This window comes from Syngnathus floridae, chromosome 8 (genome assembly GCF_059516105.1).
Source record: "Syngnathus floridae isolate MCC-2025c chromosome 8, RoL_Sflo_1.0, whole genome shotgun sequence".
Taxonomy (NCBI): Eukaryota; Metazoa; Chordata; class Actinopteri; order Syngnathiformes; family Syngnathidae; genus Syngnathus; species Syngnathus floridae.
In genome coordinates this window covers 1143844-1166057 of record NC_142420.1, presented here as the reverse complement: position 1 = coordinate 1166057, position 22214 = coordinate 1143844, and the positions used below count along the sequence as shown (strand labels likewise).

The following is a 22214-nucleotide window of genomic DNA, read 5'->3' as shown; positions in this document are numbered from 1 at the left end:
CTCGGTGAAGCCCGAGGCCGAACGCAGTCGGGCAAGAATGCTGCATGTGGGGGATGAGGACTAAATCGGATGTCAGATGAGCCTTGCTGCCGGCCGCACACTTAAAACACTATCTTAGTCGGGTTAATAGTTGACAATTAGCAAGAGGCGCAAATTCTGACCGTAGGAGGATAATATCGCAAACAAACTTTTTTGTCGGCCGTGCAACTCTCCGGTAAAAGACGCGTTGCTCGCCACACGTGGTTGCGGAATACCATTTGAAGACTCATTTACAAGGAGGGGAGGGGTGGGGAGGGGTGGGGGGTCTGGTTCAGATACCAGATGAACCAGCAGACGGAGTTTATCAGCTCCTGACTGTTGTCTCCTCCTCCCACGCAAGTCGTAAAACAATAAATGAACGTGCGGTCTGGCAATTCATAATATGAGTGGAAAAAATAGAGGATGGCAAATTTCATTCTGAGCGCTACAAAGTGGCCCACTTGCTAGAAGAGAAGAGAAGAGTGTCAAACGTAGTCAAGTTGATTCCCGAGCCGTGACTTGACTGCCGTACGAAGGAACGCCAAGGCGAGCGAGCGAGCGGGCGGGCGAGGGAGCGAGCGACTTACCTCCTCGGGCGGCTGGATGAGAGGTGTGAAATTACCAACGATGGCACTCTGACTGAAGGTTCCGCATTAAGTGTGGCGACGAGCCTACTTCATGCTTGTCCACAGTGTTTATAAACAAGGCGGCGGTGACCTATGAACCTGGCTGCTGATAGGGGAGGGCAAAAGCAAATCACACCCTCTCACTAGGTACAGAGGCCTACTGTCTTTCCTTGATTACACGTCTTAAGCGAGGGGGGGTAGACCCAAAAAAGTGATTTCATTCAAAGCATTGCTATTTGTGAACTGCAAATATGCAATCGGTTCCTATTCTGAGGGGAAAAAAAAAAATCACCCAATAAAAAATACAAATGCAGCTGAATTTGTGACCGGTTCGCAACAATTTCAAGAAACTTTTCAATGTCCACAATTTCATGCCCAACGTCCAACTCCAGCTAACAATGATACTTTGGCAACTCACGTGAAAATTCTTTCTTTCGTGTGGGACCTCCACTTGTGATGCTGCTGTTTTAGGGGGCTCTTCTCAAAACGGCACTGAAAAGAAAAGATCAAATGAAAAGTTAACATTTGCCTTGTATCAAATCAAATCTAGCAGCGTTTTGTTTATAGACGTGCTAAAATGTAGTCAAGTGAAAGAAAGAGTTTGCATGTGCCCGCCCGTGTTCTTTCTGGGTCACCGATGACAGCAGGATTGGAGTTATGGTTTGGGGGGGGCTGTTGTTGAAACCTTAAGCTGCTCCATCTGATTCTCACATGACTAATTCAGTTGTTTCTCATGTCAGTTGCAAGCGTGGGACTGCAGGAAATTGCAAACGCCAAATGTCATGTGACGAGAGAGAGAGAGCCAGCGAGCGGGCAGAAATGTTGGAAGGCAGCCGGGTTGCGGTTGGCAGGTGCCTCGAGTCACGATACTTTTTATTTATAATAATACTGATTTATTTTGCTACCTCAGTTCAAAAAGTCAAACCCATGTCGGCACGCTTACAAGAGTGACTTATATCAATTTGATTAGTACAGCTGACAAAAAAAGAAACATTCATTTAGATAACTACTTTTTGAGTTGAAATTCGGAAATAAATGCACAAAAATATAAACAAAAAGTACTTTTGGTTTTATATGTATATCTTAGCAGTTTGTCAAATTCTTCAATGAGAGAAAAACGGAACCGGAAAAAAAAGACAGACAAGCCACAAACACAATCGGAAATTTTGAAAGCATATTTTTTTCCAGCATTGTTTTGAAAGTTCGTGATTGGAGCAGAATTGAAGACCGACAGGCAGGTACTTACTAAAAACAAACTATAAAGCAAACTAAATCACAAGAGCAACGATAACGGAATGTGTTCAACAACAGAAAACTAAGTCCTTACCGCTTGTCAAAAAGCCGCAACCAAACGATTGAACCCAGGCTAAGACCACAAAATGCTTTCAAGTCCAGAGGCTCAACTCATTTGTAGGGAGCCACAGTGTGTGTGGGTGTGGGGGTGGGTGTGTGTGTATGTGCACGCATGTGTGTGTGTGTCAGGTATCTCCTTTTGCAATGCATGTGGAAGGTCCTATAATGTTCACATGAGAATAACCTCATAAAGACGTAAATATTGTGAGTTGACTTTCAGCGTTTACGTCGATGTCGACTAATTCAGCTCGGCTCTTAGTCACCATTATATTCCAGCCTTTTGTCCAGAAATTGGTAGACAGAGAGGAAATGAAAGAATCCTCACTCTTCCATGACGCAATCATGGAGCAGATTGTGGACACTGTGTGAAATGCCACCACCGCAGCAACCTGCTCTATGTTTACCAGATAGCACAAGCTCTCTGACCTTCACTCAGGTAAGGCACCAAAATAGATGGCAACTTCATGGCCAACACCATATGCATGCATTCAGGTCAGAAAATGGATGAATGGATGCATTGCGAGCACATGACTTGTTCTTACTTTGTGAACTATTTGTGTCTTGTTGCCCTCACCTGCAGGCTGTCAGTGGAAAGCAACAAACATCACGAGTGACTATGTTCAGAAAGATGGCGAGTCAACATGTCAGTTTGTCACAATGCATTCATTGTGAAGCGCTTTCCAGTTGGGCTAGGAACAACCGTCAAACATTTCTACAATGGATTATTATTCGATTCGGTTTTGTTTGACAACAAAATGACAAGATATGCATTTGAAGTGCAGGTTTCACTTTTGTTCACACGGCAATGCTCATGTTGTACATTGTAGTATCCGTGAATGCGTGCGGCCGGGCGAGTGACATGGGAGTCATGTATGTACTCGCTTACCATCAATTAACCTAAGATGCTTTCTTAATGGCTGCAAAGAGAATCTTGGCAGGCTGGTAGGCCGTGTGTCCTCTCAAGACCTTCCAGAATTAAAGTCGGCTAGTCTTTCACGGAATATAAAATGTAATTCGGTGCCAAGAGAACAGCAAATATGCGGGGATTACTTTATGCTACTTAAGATGCATTACATTCTGATCCTTAAATCTCAGACTGGCACAAACATGAGATAATGTTCATTTCACCTAATGGAAACAAAAAGCAAGACTTAACTGTGTTGCTTAACGTATTACCATGAATTTAAACATTGAATGACTTTTTGAAAATCACTATTGGACGTAGGCTAACCGATCTTGCTTTAAATCTAGGATTTCATTCTGTCATATTTGCTTTTCTAAGCTCCGGCAGCGCCGTCGCGGAATTCGGCAAAAACCGAATGACCTTTTTAGCAGCTTTCATGTTCTACAAGGAAAGCGTAGAGCTTCGGACCATGTTGATGCCCAAAACTTTGAGGAAGGCCTTTTTGTTTTGGACTCACATTGGCCTGGTCTTTTGGAAACATTTCAATATGTTCCACATTTTCTATTACATGCAATTTTATTTTTAAAGATTTGGAAATTGTGATTTTTAAAGTGTCACAATCCAAGTATGGAAACTTAGGGGGGGGGGCAACCTGTGCTCTTCTATTTTTCTAAGAAATGGAAAAAGCTGGAAACAAACCGGAAAATGCTTAGCAGTGAATGACTTAAATCTATATGAAGGGAAAAGGCATCTTCGGGGCTTTTCCGACAGCTTTGTGTGTGTCGAGTTTAAAAATGTCGTTTTAAGTAGTCACATTAAGTTGGTGAATTGGCCACTTACAGCAATTGCGGTTTAAGTGCAACGCTCGCTGCAGCGGCCCCGAAATAGACCGGCGGCGGCGGCAGCAGCCAGCAGGGCTTAGTCAATGTGCCACACCAATGAAAAAGCAAGAAACGCTACTGGCTGTTTTTCTCCGTAAATCATCACTACCCGTCTAAATGCTCAAATAAACGAAACATCAAACGAGATGCTCCCTAAGCGTTCGCTCGGTTCGCTGCACGTGGCGAGGATAAACACGCTCGAAGCCTCCCTCAAAATCGCGATTATTAAATCTGCCGCACGATTAAGGCAAAAAAAAAAAAAAGAAAATAGCAGCAACGGCAGAATAAAAAGAGGAAATGGCTCAGAGCCGCCTCTTTATTTGCAGGGGTTGGCGACAAGCAGCTGCTAAAGTCGCTCGTAAAAAGCAAGGCAACAAGAGCTAGCAGATGAGCACGCAGAAAATGAGATGAGAAAAATCCAACTAAACGACATCGTGGAAACGTTTGCAACAAGTGGCGAATTTTGCTTTGGGAGCAGGGCAATGCGCTCGTGTCCATGTTGTGGGAGTGAATGAAGAGTAAATGCCTTATTCGGGTCGTTACCTCACTCGAGTGCCGTGTGCAGCTCCTCTCCACTCGGTACGAAAAAGAAAAAAAAGAAAAAGAGAAAGAAACTTCCGCGTGTATGCGGGAGGAAGGGGCGCTCATTCCCCAACGCCGCTTACGCACTATTTGCCAAGTGGCAAGAGAGGCGCTTAAAGCTGCCTACGCAGTTGGCGTAGAAGAAAACGGCGGCGTTACTTCCACACTGCAGCAGGGAGCAGACTGGCCTAACTAGTAAAGAAGACACAAAGCGGGGATTGCAGACAGCTTTCATTCGGGCCCACCAGGCTCCGAAATACTTAATTGTGGCCACGATGTACACATAGATAAAATGTGCGCAAAAAAAAAGCAATTCTTAACAATAACACATAACACGGGCATGTAAATCGAGCGCACCTTAGTAGACTAGAGGCAGTCGTGAACTGCATTGTCTGGCAAGTGTGCGCTCCATTTGACGTCCGTTCTTGGGGATGATATTAAACCCATATATTTGCATTTTATGCGCTCATTATACGTTCCTTGTCCACAAATTAGCATCATTTGATCACAATTTAATATTCTGTAGTCACAAATTATATTTTGGTGCACATGTTACATCTATAACGTGGTCTTCATTTCATTTTGTGTGTCAACAGACACTTCTAAGGTTTCACTTGTAAATACTGTGATATAAAGCAACAATGAAGACAACAACAACAATCAGAAATGAGTGCAAAAAGCCCCTTTTATTATATGCACGTCAGCATTGGGAGACATGGGAATAACAAGTGTAAAGCTAAACATGTGCAAAAATATTAAAGGGTATGCATTCTCATATAACGCAAGAATGACCGAGCACAGTTTGTATCGATTTTTCCATCAGTAACTCCATGAGTGGTCCTTTTGTTTACTTTGGACTCATGATGTGCTATATCCAAGTAATCAATGGATTGACACGCGCCGCACTGAGCAATTCGTCAGTTAATACTGCGTGAAATGATATTGCGTTCCTTGTTAGGATATGAACAACTGACTTTAGCTGTGAGCACCTCAAATACGGATGGTGGTGATTTTCTGTGTGTGTTCATCTTCCCAGCAATTTAGCATTCCGAGTTTGACCCAGCAGACCGTGGATTTAGTATCTAGTGCCGATAGTCTCGATGAACTTTGACTCCAACAGGAAGTCGGCCATTTTGGTTTGACTCAATTCCAGACACCGTACGCATTTTGTTGCAAGGTAACTTCAGTTTTAAATCAGCCCCCATTATAAGGCGGCATCCAAGATGAATGGGTAACAATAAAGTGCATTTTGTTTTTTGCACTAATCTTGATATGTTGCAAGTGTCTCATATTTAAGCTCATGATCGTTCAACAGTGACATCTTATCGCTGAACATTTTCATACAATAATAATGAAATGGCATCGTTCGATCAATAATACACACGTTTCTTGCCTAATTATACATTTATCAAGAAGAAAACAGTCATCATGAGTTGAGTGGGGCCAAAGGAGTAGTAAAAACAATGAGATTTGCATAATGGCCCAGAAGAGCCGCTTCTATGGCTTCCGCCTCGGGCCACTTTGCTTTGTCACGAGCGGATAAAAGAAAGAAAAAGTCCTCAAGCGCGACAGCGCGCTTCAGATGATCTAATAATGTCGGATGACATTTAGAGCGCCGGCTTTGAGTTTTATTCCAACTAAGTTGAGGGGATATTCGCGGGAGGTTTCTTTCAAAAGTTCAAGTGCTTCTTGTGCAAAAAGGTCTTCGTGAGAGCATGCCGGGGGTCTCGACGACGGTTGCTGTTTGCATCCCCCCTGGCTAGACAATACACAAGAGGCTTCGGGTTATATAATAAGAGTCAAAGCCTAATCACGTGGAATGTGTGAGTGCAAAGTCAACCCACCCAAATCTTTTCTCTGCCACTGAATGGCGGGAACAATTTGCTGTTGGACCTACTTTGAAAAAAACAAATTGAATGGAATTTAGGTAAAGGCCACAGAGTGGAGAGAGAGAGAGAAAAAAAAAAGTAATTCCAACCAACGTTCAATTGTTTCTATGCTGAGTAATGCATGACTTGCTCGTATTGGAGCGTTCCCGCTTTATTAGTCATGTGGCGGCGGAATAAGAAAACTTGAGTTTGATAAATGAGAATTCCTGATAGAGATGTACTTTATTTATTATACATTAAGTTTGACAAAGAATAGCTTGAGTGCGTCTCTGGTGAATAGAGCAAGGCAGAAAGATAGCGTGGCGCTAACCCACTTGCTTCAGGCCTTCGGGGGCTGGCTGCCTTCTGCGCGCCCGCCGTGCAACCATTTCGGGCCACGTGAATGAATAAATCATGCAACGCAGAATACAACAAGAGCAAGCTGGCTAAATATTTCATTCCACGCCGCAACCTTAATTTCTGACAACCACAAAAGATAAAGAGGCTATTGTACAACGTTGTTAAAGTTAATTACATTTCCCTTTGTAAACATCAGAAGATTGTAAAATATGACAAACACACACGCCTTCACCAAAAAAAAAGGGCCATTATCTGTACGTTGTCATGGTAACGACCAGTCGGGAAGTACAAATAGTTTGTATTTTTTGTTTTTAAATCGCTTTGTCTGTTTTTGAAACCAACAACAAAAGAACAAAAGACATCTAAAAACAAAGTACAGAAATAAAATGTGACTTATTAAAATGACTGCATCGTTTTTGACCTAAAGGGAAGAGACACACAATGAAAGTAAGGGTGAGCAAGTTAGTTAACACGAGATGGATGGCATCCGCGGGTGAGTCAATGGACAAGTTCGTTTAGCGATGAGATCTGTTCTTTAATGAAGTTGGCTTGCTGGCCAAATGAGGCCGGGAAGGCCATAGTGGACATTCAAATCATAAACTTTTATTTAAAGGCTCTTCCCAAGGCTGACATGATTGAAGGAGCACTTTTGGAAAAAACATTAACAGCAATTTGATGTCTGCACATGTATACTTCCAAAAATCTCATCCATTATTGTGCCTGGAGACTGACACCCAAGGACATATCATCTTTTATTTTGCAGGTTTTCATCCACAGCTGGAGGCGGAACCCGATGACAGTTGACAGAATTAAAATAGCGGCTTACAATCAACAATGACAACATTTAAATTATCCACAGGCACAGACGCTTGTTTGTTTAGCCGGTGCTTTAAAAGAATGCGGATGATCATTTCCCTAAAGATAAACTTGGATGCCAAAGTCCATTATATCGATCAATATTTTCAAGCACGATGAATTATTGTAGGTGCCGTATCGATTCCTTCCAAACACAATAGGAGATGTAAACAAAGCAAATATGATCATTTATGTACGTTTGTGCCCGGGGAGGCCTTGCGCCACATTAAACATAATAATACGCGTTCCGCTTGCTTCCTAACAGAAACACACTTCAATCCAATTCCTTGCACTAATGAAGCTATTATTTTTGCCAGCATCAGATTTGGTAGTGTGAGGTTAATGGCTTCATTAGGCAACAAATCGCCACCCAGGGCCTGCGTAATACGCTTTGCCCGTCCTGCCTCCGCCATATTTCATCATTTGCCGCCTATGCATGTATTAAATTACTGCAAAATAGATTATCCCTGGCTACCGTTGCAATGCTTTTATTGCCAAATGCCGCAATCCTTTATAACTGCAAATGGGTTCATGCCAATAAATTAACGCCTAACGGCCGGGATTCCCGTACAGATCTATCTATCCATCTATCCGTCTATCCGTCTATCCGTCTATCCGTCCGTCCGTCCACCCACCCACCCATCCAATCCACCCACCCACCCACCCATCCACCCACCCACCCACCCATCCACCCACCCATCCACCCACCCACCCATCCATCCATCCACCCACCCACCCACCCACCCATCCACCCACCCACCCACCCACCCACCCATCCATCCATCCATCCATCCATCCATCCATCCATCCATCCATCCATCCATCCATCCATCCATCCATCCATCCATCCATCCATCCATCCATCCATCCATCCATCCATCCATCCATCCATCCATCCATCCATCCATCCATCCAGCTATCGTATGTGTAGAAATGAGTTAATGACGCAGCAGGAATGTCAGATGAATGTGACGATACCTCCCAGTCCTCAAGCGAAGGTAGGGAGGAGTAATTGCTTTCCCTGGATATGTTTATCATTTGCATTGTAATCATCTGTCTGTGATGATTTAAAAAAATGCCCGCGTGAAAGCAAGTTTATCAGGCTTATTCTTATGGAATCAGTAAAACTGCAGCAATTCCTAATGTAAATAAACAGACGTTATAACTTTTATGAAGCTCATGTATTTTCCCACGCGTGCACTCTGTGACAAGTCGTCCTCATTTAAAAATGAATCCGTCCGCCCTGCCTCATTTTTCCACCAAGCCTGGGTAGAAAGTGGCGGCGGCGGCGGCGACATTTTCACACTTATTTGGCCCGCAGCTGCCTTTGGCGGTGTCACACCTCAAATGCTACGCAATCCTTCATTGCGCAATGTAACGAGGCCTTCCCCTTGAGTGACGCTAGTTAACGCCGGCACGGCAACTTGAATCACAACACTGGCGGGGATGTTTTAATATTCGTTCCACATCTGGCACTGTTGGTGGAATAAGGTGAAAATGAAGCCAAGAGCAAAGTGCACTCTGGAACAATCACCTTATTATGGGTGAATAAATGAAACATTAGCATTATTTATGCCACTTCCCAGAGCAGAGCTGCTTTTTTTTTTCCCCAGCATCTGCCGCTGTGTTCCATTGTCCTTCAAAAACTCTCGTACGGAGTGTTTTTTTTCCTATTTTACTTCAGATATCATTCGGCCATGGAAACTTTAATTTGGAATTCCCCCGTGTGGCATTTTAGCACTCAAACGACTCGACTCGTAAGACTTGATCTTGGATGAATATGACTTTACTCCAGTAAAATGCAACCTAATTCGTTCACAAGTTGGTTACGTTACGATGAATGGGGGGGCCACATTTGGATAAGAAAAGGATTCCCTGACCCCAAGTGAACCCGACAAACGGCTCCGGAATGGCAATAAAAAGCAGCCAATGGGCCGCTCGCGTCCCCGATCAATCCTCAACGTGGTTAGCGCCTTATAAAAACGTCCGAGCCGTAAAGGTAAATGATTTCTTTGGGCAACAAGGATTTTGCAGTTGATCATCGCCCCGCTCGGCCATCCCCCGCCATTAGGATTTCTGCTCCCGTCTCCAAATAATGATCTCCTAGGAGGCCCAGATATGACTGGAGACAGGCGATTACGGAGAAAAAGCTACAATCGATGGATAATGAATGCCAATGAATCTCTTGCGGAGACGGAGGGGAGGGGCGAGATTGCGGGGGCACGGAGGGCCGCCGGGCTTTGATTAATGTCTGGCGGCGCACGGTAACCAGGACATCCCATAATGCAACGCAAGGCGCTGTCTGGAGACTTCATTTTCTCCGGCTTCAATCCCCACCGAAAGCCGCTCTCTCTCTCCCGTTTTTATTTCTTTTGAACTTTTTGTCGACGTCTCTCAGTTGACCAAGGCGCTAATGGGACCATTAAGAGTTTTAGCGTGGCCATTAATCAGCCGCTCTGATGCGGTCCAATCTCAAACAATTTGCAAGCGAGTCTTTGTTGCTCTCGCTTCCGCTCACGCTCGCTTGCGTATTCATCCCAGTAGAATCTTGGAAATATTAGCAGATGCTGTTTACCACAGGAGGGCAAAACAACATTCAAATAACTAAGTGTTGCCAGAAATGGAAAGAATGAGATAAAAACAACAATTACTGGGTTTCATTTTTTGGTATTTCCGCCACAATGCCGGAATTGACTCTGCGAGGTCAAACGGACTCTTTCATGCAAATGAGCTCACATTTGGGAAATAGGCAGCTCACAACAGCACATTTACCTCTCGTTCCTTTTGTTTTAATATTTGATGGGTGGACAGAAAATCTGGCGACACAATTTGCAATTTTAGTCATGACATAAATTTGATGCATCATTTGTCTTTGCAGGCCACAGAAAATGATGTGATGGGCCGTATCTGGCCCCCGGGCCTTGAGTTTGTCACCCGTGGTTTTCTCCAACCAAACAAATAGGTATCTATTTTTTCCCGCTTTTCTCGGAGCGTCACAAAAATCTGCCATGGAAAGCATTTCCCGAGCGAATGGTGGAGCTGAAGGCAAATGCGTTTCAAACCGTATTTGATGGCAAAATGTCGTTTCCTCCCCGGAGCAGCTCAAACGCTTAAATGTAAAATGGTTGAAATTGTGAGAATAGATCATTCCAAGTGGTCCTTATTGGCCCCGGCCGCGCTCTCGGGAGGTCACGACAAGTGCACCCGAGCGACGGCGGGATGAATGGCGAACGGCTGGCATCCATAGCACGCTAATGTCGTTTGGTGACGCATCCCGCTCGTTACCGGGGCCGGCAAAGAGCGGTCCCCCCGCTCGCTCTAACGAGCGGCATGTCAAGAAAACAAATGTTATGACACAGCCATATTAGATATGGCTCTTATTGCCGTGACGGACGTGGAAGAGCCCAACAGTCAACAGATTTCTCACGGATCGCAGTCAAGAGCACGACTCGTGACTGTTGCCTCACTTTTCCAAGACAAAATATGCTGCAAATTGCGCCAAGCAACATTCTCCGCCATTTTGTTTGTCACCAACTCAATCCCTGCTCATTTGTTTCCATCTAATTAGCTGCTCCAATTAGCCGGCCTTTTCTTGGTGACATTTTGCATTCTCTCAAGAGCCTTTTGCAAAATTTCCCAACCTTTTACCTCGTGAGAAAAGGAAATAGAACAAAGTCAAAATGCATCATTAGGATTTTTCCAGCGCTGTCCTCGTCCCTAATTACGCACGGCAAGAATTTTCAAAGGGAGACGTCAAAAATGAAAATCTCGGTGGTCGTCTTTGCCTCGGTTGTTGATGAGATGATAATGAGCCACCTGTCTTTACCGACCGAGTCCTGCCATATTTCATTCGCCGTTTCATCTTTGGGGAGAGCGCCGAATAAAACCCTGAGTGAAATGCCGAAACGATGAAAGGAGCAAAAGGAAGAGCGGGCTCTGGCTTTATTTGTCCAAAACGCTCAACAGACGTTTCTTTCTGACTCGCAGATCTAAAATTCAGTAGTACAGCCCACTTCTTGATTGAAATCAGATTCATTTCACATTAGCTCTAAATTTACCCCCAAGTCCAGTATCGCAAACATTTTGTTTGAAATTGCATTTGACTCACATTCTTTCAGTAAAGGAAAAATGATTTGGGCCCGCAGTGTGAAGCTCGTCTTTTTTAGAATTGATAAAAGAGCATCTCGGAAAGCAGTTCCATCACGCTCAGTTGATGACGGCATTTAACAGACTTCTGCTACATACTACTGTCAAAAACAGAATTGCAATCTCACTTTGAAAAATCTTTCTCCATCTCTTGACTGAGGCCAGCCCTGGAGTGCATTTATCCTTCATCCGGAACCATTAAGGCTGAAGCTTCATGTCGGTGACCCGTGTATGCGGGTTCCTACCATCCGTCACCGCCTCCCATAGGTCTTGGATTTTTCTTTTTCAATTGCAGTAAAAGATATTGATCGGCTTCGATTCTTCAGCATTAGCCTAACGAGTATCAACATCGTAACAGGACGCAGGGAAAAGTCTCTGTGCCATTAATTGAACAGGAAGTCGGCCATTTTGTTTCTAAGCAGCCAAGCCATTTTGGGTGCATTCCAAAGCTGAATCCGATCAAGCAAGTCTCAATCCCAGACAGATGGCCAACATAAAATTAAAATAACCTTTCACGAAGACAATGACTGTATCGACGAACACGCTAATGAAATAAAAGCCATTACAGAGAGCCTACTGCCCGTCTGGTTTCACTGCTTTGTGTTCAAGTTGCATGCCAAGCGTCTGATCTTTGGTGCGGGCGAATTTCAGGCCGCCTCGCAGCCTCGGAGGAGGGGAGCTGTGGCCTTCTGATATCCAAAATGCAAATGTGAACTTTTCCGAGAGCCCCGGAAGCCGTTTGATGGCCGAATCTCCTTGGCTAGGTGTGAGAAAACAATCGGAGCTGCCGCTGTGCCTCCGTGTCTGACAAAGTGCCCATTTGTGCATCCAGCGGGTGGTTAACAAGACCGCCGTGACGGCTGGACCTTCAGATAACATAATGGTGGCCATAATACTTTGCTATGACACTTTTTTTCCCACCTCACTTATTCTTTCCCCTTGTTGTCTACTTACCCCGCTCGTAACGTTTTTCAAGATGATAAATGTTCAATTAAGAGACGAAATACATCTTCCGTGTACCTGGACACGCTTCTGGCAAAATAGCCCAAAGCTCAAGAATTATCGCTCGGCCTGTGTCCCGCGTTTCTCGCCAAAAGTGCCATGGCGAAGGATCCACTTCAGCTGGGAACGGGCCAGAATTTCGTGTTCCCGATGCCATAACCCTAACCCTAACCCTAACCCAGTCTCTTTGTTGAGTCGAGGAAAGAAAGAATACAAGCCTCTGATGTCATTTTAAAGACCATCCGTCTTGTTTGTTTATATCTAAGAAGGCCGGGTTGTTGAACCCTCGCTCACCCGCCACAAACACGTTTGCCTAGCTCCACCTTTGGCGATTTATGGAGCAGCCACATTGTCTCACTGCAAAAGTCTGTCGGTGAGGTAACTTAAAGCAACATCTTGAACATCATCTGGAAGGCGCGCTGAGTTATAATGGGATGGAATTTATGCTCATTTACTTCCACTCAGCAGCCTGAAAGCCGCTTGCGGTACTCTATAACTTGGGATGACAGCGGCGGGGCTGACGTGCCAGCACTGCAAAGCGCTCGGCTGCGCAAGATGCTATCTCGGAATACAGATATCAGCACAGAGGGCGGGCAGGCGGGCGGGCAAAAAGAAAGAGGCAACACCATTTAACACGAGCTGTTTACATTTGCAACAACAGATGCTGAGCTCAGATGGCCAAGGAACAATGGGACTTGTCACCGCGTCAACTGAAGCTTCTGCGCCGTGTTTCGGGCCGGTTTTCACATTTCCAAGCCTCCGTTTTGCTCTCACTGACGTTACGGTAAATTGAAATGAACTTTTAGCGAGAGGAACGGGGGGGGGACACCCTCGACCGGTTGCTTGTCAGTCGCAGGCCACAAACAAGCAATGCCGCTCACGGCTATCTTCAAATGGATTTTGTACGTTAGCCCAAGTCGCTCCATAGCCTTTGGAGAATGACCACTTGATGGTAAAATGGGACATTTGTGGTCAACTTTACTAAAATGCTGAGTCTGAAAAATAGCCGTCAAAGTGAGCTATTGTCCAACTTGCCCGGCGTGCCTGGTGGATATCCGCATCGTTGTGATCAATCAAAGGGCTCTCCGTCTTCCTCCGCATCCATTAAGCCCCTCACCTTCTACCACTTGTGACTCCCTGAGGGTTGCTGCTGCCATTTCAATCTGAGAGCGACCCCACTGGCAAGTGTTGTGTTGTGATGAAATCAGTAGATAGCCACAGCACACGTTTGACAGCGTTGCATTACAATGCTGCCCACCTACAACCTAAAGAACAAACTCAGGTAAGATAGGCTGAGACTAAGTGCTTTGGGTTACAGGTTATGGTGGAGAGAGTTAGTGGGGTAGGATGCCGTTAAGGCTATTATGACACCCCCCCTCAAAAAAAATATATATAGTGCATAACTGCCAAGACTAAAAACCCCTCTAAGAGCAGATCACAGTATGTTTCCATCTTGGCCTATAGAGGGCGCAGTGGTTCTTTTCATGGACCCGTCATTGGTGTGCTACAGTGCACATTAAAGAGTTGAATTCATTACAGCGTCCCTCCACTCAATTCATATTTGATGTTTTCAACAAATTCTTTTCAAATGAGGAGGTCCGAATGTTTGGAAAACATTGCGGTATGGTTTCACAACACACCAACAATCCAAGCACACACATGACGACAGCACTCACCTTTTCACTAATGCCTAGTATCCATTTGTCTGTGTGTAAACACAAGGTGAACAGCGCAAATGCAACTCAAAGATCTATATTGCCTCCGCGGGGACTCCACATTGCAGGACGTCCATATTTGCCTGTAACTGAATTGCTATTTCATTCTCTTTCCACGTTTTCAACCCATGATGGCCTTTTTTTCCCCCCTACCCATGGGAAGTATAAAAATAAACCGAGCTCTCTCCGGTCCGCCGCGCCTTTGTGTTATCAACACACAAAGACCAAATGTGCAGTCTGACATCTAATTCAAATGATAGCAGAACATAAGTAGGTAGCGCAGTAGCAAATGCCAGCCAAGATTCGCATTCATAAATTATGACCACTTATTATTTTCATACTGAGGAGAAGATGCTTGACATTTTCACTCGCCATCAAGCCTATATGGGGAGTAAGTATACTGTACACTATATGATGTTTTAGCACTTATCCTCATGAGGTTCACCAGGGCCGTGGGTGGGAATTGAGGGGGGCGGGGGGGGGGACACCTATCCCGGCTGACAATTGGCGAGAGAAGCAGGTGACACACTGGACCGGCTGCAAGTCAATCACAGAGCACACATAAGCGAGCAACTGAATCCCCTGACAGATATGACATCACTCCACACAAGGTTACTTGCAGTACTTTCAGGTAGTGCAAGAAAAGCATGGGTGTGTATTATATTTTATTATATATTATATTACTTATATATTATATTATATTATATTATATATTATTTTTTTCACCAGCTATCGTGACTAGCTCACAATACTTAATTTGCTAATGTATGCACTAGCAGACAAACATTTCACCCGGACACAACGGGTTAAAGGGTCATCCAATCTGGCTTAGATCTTTGTCATCCAGTTTCAGCATGAGCTTTGTTTTTTCCCCAAGCATACATTTTCCATCTTTTCACGGGCGTATGAAGGTCAGGTGAAGGCAATGCGAGGGATTACGGGAGCTCAGTGAATAGCCGCTGTGTCCACCAGGAAAGGGTGAAGTTAATGACTTAGAGAGGAGTGTGGGAGGTCTCCAGCCCGTGAAAACGGATGCCTTTTATTGCAGATTGACCCTCTGCTTGAGCCTCTCCTGATAGTCCGGATGAAGACCTGGGAGGCGGGTGGCGAGCGGGGAGCGTCTGCCCGGATTTGCAGTTAATGTACCGGCGTTAATGAAGTCGCCACGCTTCGGCGGAGGCGTCCGTCCCCTTGTTGATCGCCTCGGGTCCAAGGCGACTCTGTTGTGGGTCGTAAGTGGCTACGCAATTATGGATTTCACAAGCCTCGGGTGACGTTGGTGGACGGATGGCCAGCGGTAAGTACGGGGAGGAGGAGGTGGAGGTGCGGCTCCGTCGTTGGCTTAAGCCAGGGGGGCTTTACAAGCACAACATGCCCCAGTAATTCCCATTAGCAGGAACAAGGCTTTGCAGATTTTGTTGACTGACTTACAAAAGGTATAATGGGAGACTGACATGACTATTAGGAAAAGCGAGCAGCTCTTTTTTGGAGGTCATGATGGGCAAGGCCTTTCCTGCTGACCTACATTTTCGGGCAAAAGATTTGTAATTTCCCCGAAATGACCGAGGTAAGCGTCAAAGCGCAAGAGGTAAAACGACGACGACGACATAACGTAATCTGCGATTGTTAGGATGTTTCCTGGAAGCGGCTGGCGGGAGACAAAGCGCCCCTCCGGTGTGTGTCGAGCAACTAATTGCCGTAACGCTCGGGTGGTGCACGCGGACCCTCGTCTCGACGCACCGCTAATTGGCGCGTCGGCGTCACTGCCGAGCTGATATTTATGCGTGGCGGCAATCTGCGCGTCTCGCTCCTCGACACCCGGGTCAGGCGGGAAGGAGCGCCTGGCCTCGAGTGACGGGTAGAGGTGAAAACAATCTGACGGGCAAAGAGTTGCGGTCGTGCTCATGTAACGGCGAGGGGTGCCGGCTGGCCTCAGTCACGTGCTCAACGTACTTCAATCTGAGGGATTTCATTCTTTTCGCCCCCAGAAAAGCAGCGTCCGTGTTGGATGGATGATGTGTGGAAGAAGGCTCCACAGCAGGGCACATTCATGGCCACGGCTGTATTCTTCAACAGCTTGTTGTATTTATACCGAGAGGGTCCAACAGTGGCATATAATACGTCGTTGAGACTTTCATGCCAAATTGGATTACAAGCTGTTTTGAAGGCGAGGGAATAACTCGTCCCTCTTTTTGTTTATTTGGCCGTCGATAAATCCACTACGGATGAAGACTTGCCGTATTGCGCGATGCATTTGGTAAAAAGCCAGTTTGCTCGGGATTAATTTTCAGTGAGAAGCGTTTGGCATTTTATTTGGTGTCACTAACATCACAGGCCGACTTTTGTTGCATCCTCGTTTCCAGAAAAAGAAAATCTATTTGCCCGACTTTTTGTGTTTGGAAACCGCCGATAACGTTCGTAGCTCTTTGTAGTCAAAAAGTAAAGCGGGTGAGATGAGCGATGAGACGCTCGGGACTGGTCGACACACAAGCTTGCAGGAAATGCTGCTCCCTCTGGAGAGGAACGACCCCACCCGATGTACAAGTTCTGCCAGATATGAGTCGATTAAGGGCTGTTTGAATAAATAAATAAACTAGACTTGGTTTTGCTAGCTAACGTTATCAATGATGGCTGGTTGAAGATAAAATATGAAAACTCACTGAAATGAGGTCTCATTTTAGCAAAGCGGGCCCCCTGGAGTCATGTCTTGGACTTTACGTACGTCATCATTAACACAGCCAAGAAAGTTGCGTCCGTTCCTTTTTGGGCGCCGCCTTTGATTTGTGCGAATCCCGACGCGTCCTTTCAAAGCCATGCGGCTTTTCATGGCATGGTAAACACGCCTTGATGCGCCGCTGTTATTAATGTCTTGGCTTTACTAGATAACCTCAACTCAGCTTTCAGTTGCCAAGAGTGCTGTCAAAACATGTCACGCTAATCTGTGTTTAGAGATTAATTCTGCATCTGAATCCGTCGCAAATTGATGCCAATGATCAAGGCAAATTCTCCTGGGCTGGAGGAGATTTGTCATCTTGCCTCCATTGCATCAAAACTAAACATGATCGTGTGCCGCAGTAGTAATTGTCCAACATGCGGTGAGATGCTATTAAAAGATAAACAATGAAAAGATCAAACGTTGGAGGTGACACATTTTGATGTGAACGTGAGTGTGAATGTTTTTTCGTTGAGAGGTGCTGCCCTGCCATTGGCGGCCGACTCATCCAAGGTGCCAGAAGACAACGCGGGCCGCATAACTCTGCGGCTTGTGTAATAAAATCTATTTCGTTCGTGGTCGATGAGCACGTTTGAAATGCGGCGGGCCGGTCGTACGCGAGAGTTTCCGCACGCTCGAGTGAGGCGGGTGAGAGCCGAAGCTTCATCTTTTGGGCGGCGGGTTGTCAAGTTGGGCAGCGTAGTTATTTAGCAGCACATCGCCTCCCACCACATCGCCATTAGCAGATGCAGATGGTGCTCCTCAAGTCACAAAGGTGCTCACAGTTGTCTGCATTTTGGCAATATGTGCAGCACAGCAGATGGAGGAAGGGAGGGAGGGAGGGAGCCAGGGAGGGAGGGAAGGTGTGCGAGTGTGTGCGTGCGTGCGCGTGGAGCTTCGTATTAAGTGGAAGACCCCCCACGGCCGTCAATGCAGGCAGTTAAGTCTGCGACACATTGACTGCACTCTTGTTTTCATCCAATAAAGCAGCACATTTCAATGTCTTTTGCTCCCACACGCAATGAATAATTTGATTCAAAAGGATCAATTTACAATACGATGAAAAAAAAAGCTGTGCTGAATAGAAAACAGAAATTCACTTTGGCATGACAATTGAATGCATATTAGTGACGGACTGCAAATGAATGCGATATGCAGCTCGGCGGCAATCATTCTGCTAGCTTAATGATAACACGCAATGAAAAACAACAGACGGGTTAAGAACTCTAGTATTGCCATCGGTTTGAATTTTTACAGTTCTTCTTTCTGTCTATACACGTATATGCATTACACTGCCCCCTAGTGGTGCCGTTCTTGAACAGATCACCTCGGAAAGGTTTGAAATCCCAAAATAGACGCCGTTGGGAAGTAGACACGATTTAACGCATCCAATTTGTCAACATCACACGTCAGCTTGTGTTGAAGTGGCACACATATCACGGCCCCTCCCCTTTTCTTCTGGCTCCGGCGGCAAACGATTTCATGACATACCGAAATTGAAATTGACCCACCCTGGAGTTGGCGCCACCTGGGAGCCAATTTTGCCCGCTCCCTCGTCCGGTCGGCGTGGAGCCAAGCGGCCCCGAGGCTGCCCGTCACCTCGGATCAACGGGCGCACCTGCATCTGTCACCGCGCCAGACGAGGGACAGAGGGGCAGATTTCAAATGAAAAGACGGACTTTCAAATGGCAAAATGACTTTGACAGACCACGCTGGCGCCAGCATGGGCGCACGTGCGTGACTTTGAATGTCGGGGGCATAATGGGAAATTGCAGCTTGTGACAGAGCTTGCGACGACCTCCATGGAGGTGACTGCTGGATTTGCTCTCCTCGCTTCGAACCCGCTTTTAGGCACCGCCAGCGCCGATTAAACAGTAAATGTTTGATCAGTGCGGGATGGCCCTCATTTAGGAACGTGTGATGCTTTTAAGGGAGGCCACGTCAAACTGGGCTCAACCCAATGAGCAAATGTTTTGAGCAGATGTTTGACGTTCCTTCCCCCTTTGTATTCATTCACTTTCAAATCTGTTGCGCTGCGAAATATCAAGCGCATTCAGCGGACCTCCTCACCTGCTGTCAAAAAAAAAAAACAAGCCAAGTAGGAAAAGGCTTAATTACTTCACTCGGTGCTCAGCGGTCTCCATTTCGAATCAGCGCAAATGTGAATGCATATTCAGCGGGTGGATCACAGAGGCGTCTGATTGTTCGTTTTTTTTTTTTTGTGGAATAAACAATACCATTTCCTCCATCTCCCCCGCATAGCCGCACTCCCATCGCAATCTCGCTCTGATTATGCCTTCATGCCGCTGTAAAGTGAATATTTATTGAGCACTCCGTCAACTTTTGCGGCCGTCCGCCCGTCGTTTGCATACTGATGCGAGGCCAGAGGGTCGCCGAGATCTGCGAGAATTATTGTGCGCGTTTGCCCGCTCAGAGCTGGAATTAGCGTGGACCTTTAGCCAGCGCACGCTAACAAATTCCTTTTCTGAACTGCTCACGACGGAGCCTTTATAGCACGGGAATATAAAAACAGGATCACCTTCAAGCCAAACCCGATCCAGTATTTAAAGGCCTCTGTGAATATACGCATCAGTGCACTGGCCCAGTACGACCCAACATAAGCACTGCGTCTTCACAATATCATTAACCACGTAAGACTGACATCAAACGCAATCGCAGTGACGGGAAAAAAAGGAGTGGAGCCACTAAGAAAGGTAGCCGGCATGCCCAAGCGTTGGCATGACCTGGAGCCAACCGACTTGGGCATTCTGCTCCACCTCACCCGACGCCCGGGGTGTCTTTTGAGCTTGACGCGGAGAGACGGGGACATTTGAGGATGCCGCCGGAGCTGGGAATAAATAAAGGCTCCCTCCCGCTCGGAGGCTTGACAAGCGCTGACGAGACTTGAGCGCCGGGTGAACCCGCCTGACCGGTCGGATCAGCGTCGGGCCAATGGAGGTTAAACGCTTCAATCGGCTTGCTTACAGACGCCAGCTTCATCATGTTCATAAAAATGAGCAACTAGCGAGAGGTGATTATTTTTTTCTTTCGCGGTGAGCCAACTACTAGCTTGAATTGTCAGGAAAAATGTTTATCTTTGCACAAAGATTTTAGTCGCTATTTATATTCCATCTTCCCACAAGCAATCTTCCGATAATGTTTCGTTCCAGTACGTAAGCCCAGTGGCTTCACAATTCCCGGGCGCTCGATATCAGCGCGTGGCTGCCATAAACACTCGAATGGCCGCCATTTGTGAGCCAAAGCTCATATTGACGTCCAATGCAACAAAAAGCACGCTCATCCGCCCATCCAGCCAAATATGCTAGCGCGCCGTCCACTTTGAAAGCGCGTCAGTCAATACGGCCGCTCTTCTGTAATTTGCTCATTTGCAAGCATTCCGAGGGGATGGCTCAAAGCGACGTGCGCACGCTTGCGTGTGTGCCGTGTCTGTGTCCGCATCTGTTACGTTGAACGTGATTGAAGGCTTTTTCCATTCTCCTGACAGAACCGTTTAGGGGCCGGACTGAAGGATGCCGAGGGCCTCTCTCCTCCGTACCAGACATTTGGCCGCTTTTCACCAATTTAAAACAACTCCTTCATTGTCATGGATGGTTTTATTCGTCAATGGAGGAGGAGGAGGAGGGGGAGGAGGAGGATGGTGGTGTGGACCTTGAGGTCAAAGAGAAATGACAGCCTGTCCTCTTTGCGTGTAGCCACTCTCGCACCTCTAAAAGCGATCATCGTGTATTCACAAAGGTCGGCAGACTAACCTTGAGTCAAAACCCTTCATCATGTCTGTAAGCATCCTGACAAGATTAGATTTTAAAATAAACAGCCATTCCAAATGTGCCTTCGACCCTGATGAATATAAAAATATAAAAAAATGAAAATATAAAAAATATAAATATGAATTGAATGCCGTCGACACCACGACAGCTTGGCGTGCATGAACATCAAGTGTGAAGATACACGTAAGGCGTGAAGAAATGTCGCCAGATCGACCCTCAAAGAAGTAAAAAAGATTGAAGCAGCCATGTTGCGGTCGTCAGGGTCATACATCTCGCTCAGTGAAAATGGACACGCTTAATGAGTGAGCTAGCAGCGGCACTTTGCAATAACCGGCTGACAAGAGCGCCTCGGGCGCCAGGGCTAAGTGACAGGCGGACGAGCCCGCTGCAGAAGCTCGCCGAGGACAAGGAGGCCCGCGTCACCTTTGCGATCGGGCCGGACCTGACACCAACAATATGGAGCTAACCAAAAAAAATGATTACAAAGGGAGATTTCAGAAGAAATTGCCCAAGTGAGGCTTTCATGCTGGTTCGATTGAAGCAAAAGCACAAGACGTCCCCTTTGGCAGACGAAAAGCACATTTTGCGAAAGCGGCACCCTCGGCCATTCATTTCCAAGTGACACCCAGGAGGCCGTTTGGAAAAGATGACCTGGCAGCGTTTCTCAAGTATTCAGTCAGGCATCCCCGGAGGAAACTGGAGCGTGACAATGCAGGAACGGACACCCTCTTTTTTTTTTCAACGCCCAGAGATCAATGGAAGCTGTTTTGTTGTGCTTTTGTCCAAATTCTGATGAAAACTTCCAGATGATGCTTGGAAATACTTCTCGTGGCTGATGTCGGGCTGCCATTTTGCGTCTCACCCCGACATTATCGTGTCCTCCAAACAAAATTCTGCGATGGTCGATGGGCAATGCGAAGGGCGCCCTTCTCGTTGCCTACTCCAACTATTGATTGCCCGGCCGTCATTGAAGACATTGATTTTGCATACTTGGTTGCTCTCATTGGCATCTTCCATGTTTGACAAGGATTACTTCCCGTGGCTTTTCTTCCTCTCATTGGCATTCTTCACTCACCTTCAGATTTCACCTTTTTATTCCTTTGCGGTCAACTGTTATAATTCTCATTCCTTCACATTGGCTCAGCTCTTTTACCGACTGTTTCCTTGACGCAGAGCTGACACGGCCTTTTTTTTCTTTAACAAATAAATGGCTGAGTGCTCAATTTACCTTCTGCTGACAGGGGGAAAAATTTGTATTATGTATAAGCACAAAAATAATGAATATTAAAGGTGACATGATAATAGGTCTGCCATTGCTTTTGAATTGGAGTCAACACCATTATTTCATAGCAAACCCGTCAAATAAATTGCGTTTTCGAAATGAAAATCACAAAATCATGAAC

The 22214-nt window shown here is 46.0% G+C and overlaps 1 protein-coding gene across 4 annotated transcripts in view; it reads right to left on the bottom strand.

Moving 5' to 3' along the window:
• The window catches only part of slc39a10 (solute carrier family 39 member 10), a 48748-nt gene that overhangs the window by 8839 nt on the left and 17695 nt on the right, over positions 1-22214 (bottom strand). The window contains exons 1-2 of one of the 4 annotated variants that reach the window (XM_088383962.1): positions 4326-4514; positions 1063-1136 (exon numbers count right to left, since the gene is read on the bottom strand). The gene's annotated coding sequence lies outside the window, so the exon portion shown is untranslated. Of the gene's footprint in view, positions 1-605; positions 1013-1062; positions 1137-1971; positions 2004-4325; positions 4515-22214 lie in introns of those variants that run through there. The other 3 variants (XM_088383964.1, XM_088383963.1, XM_088383965.1) reach the window with 3 other exon arrangements.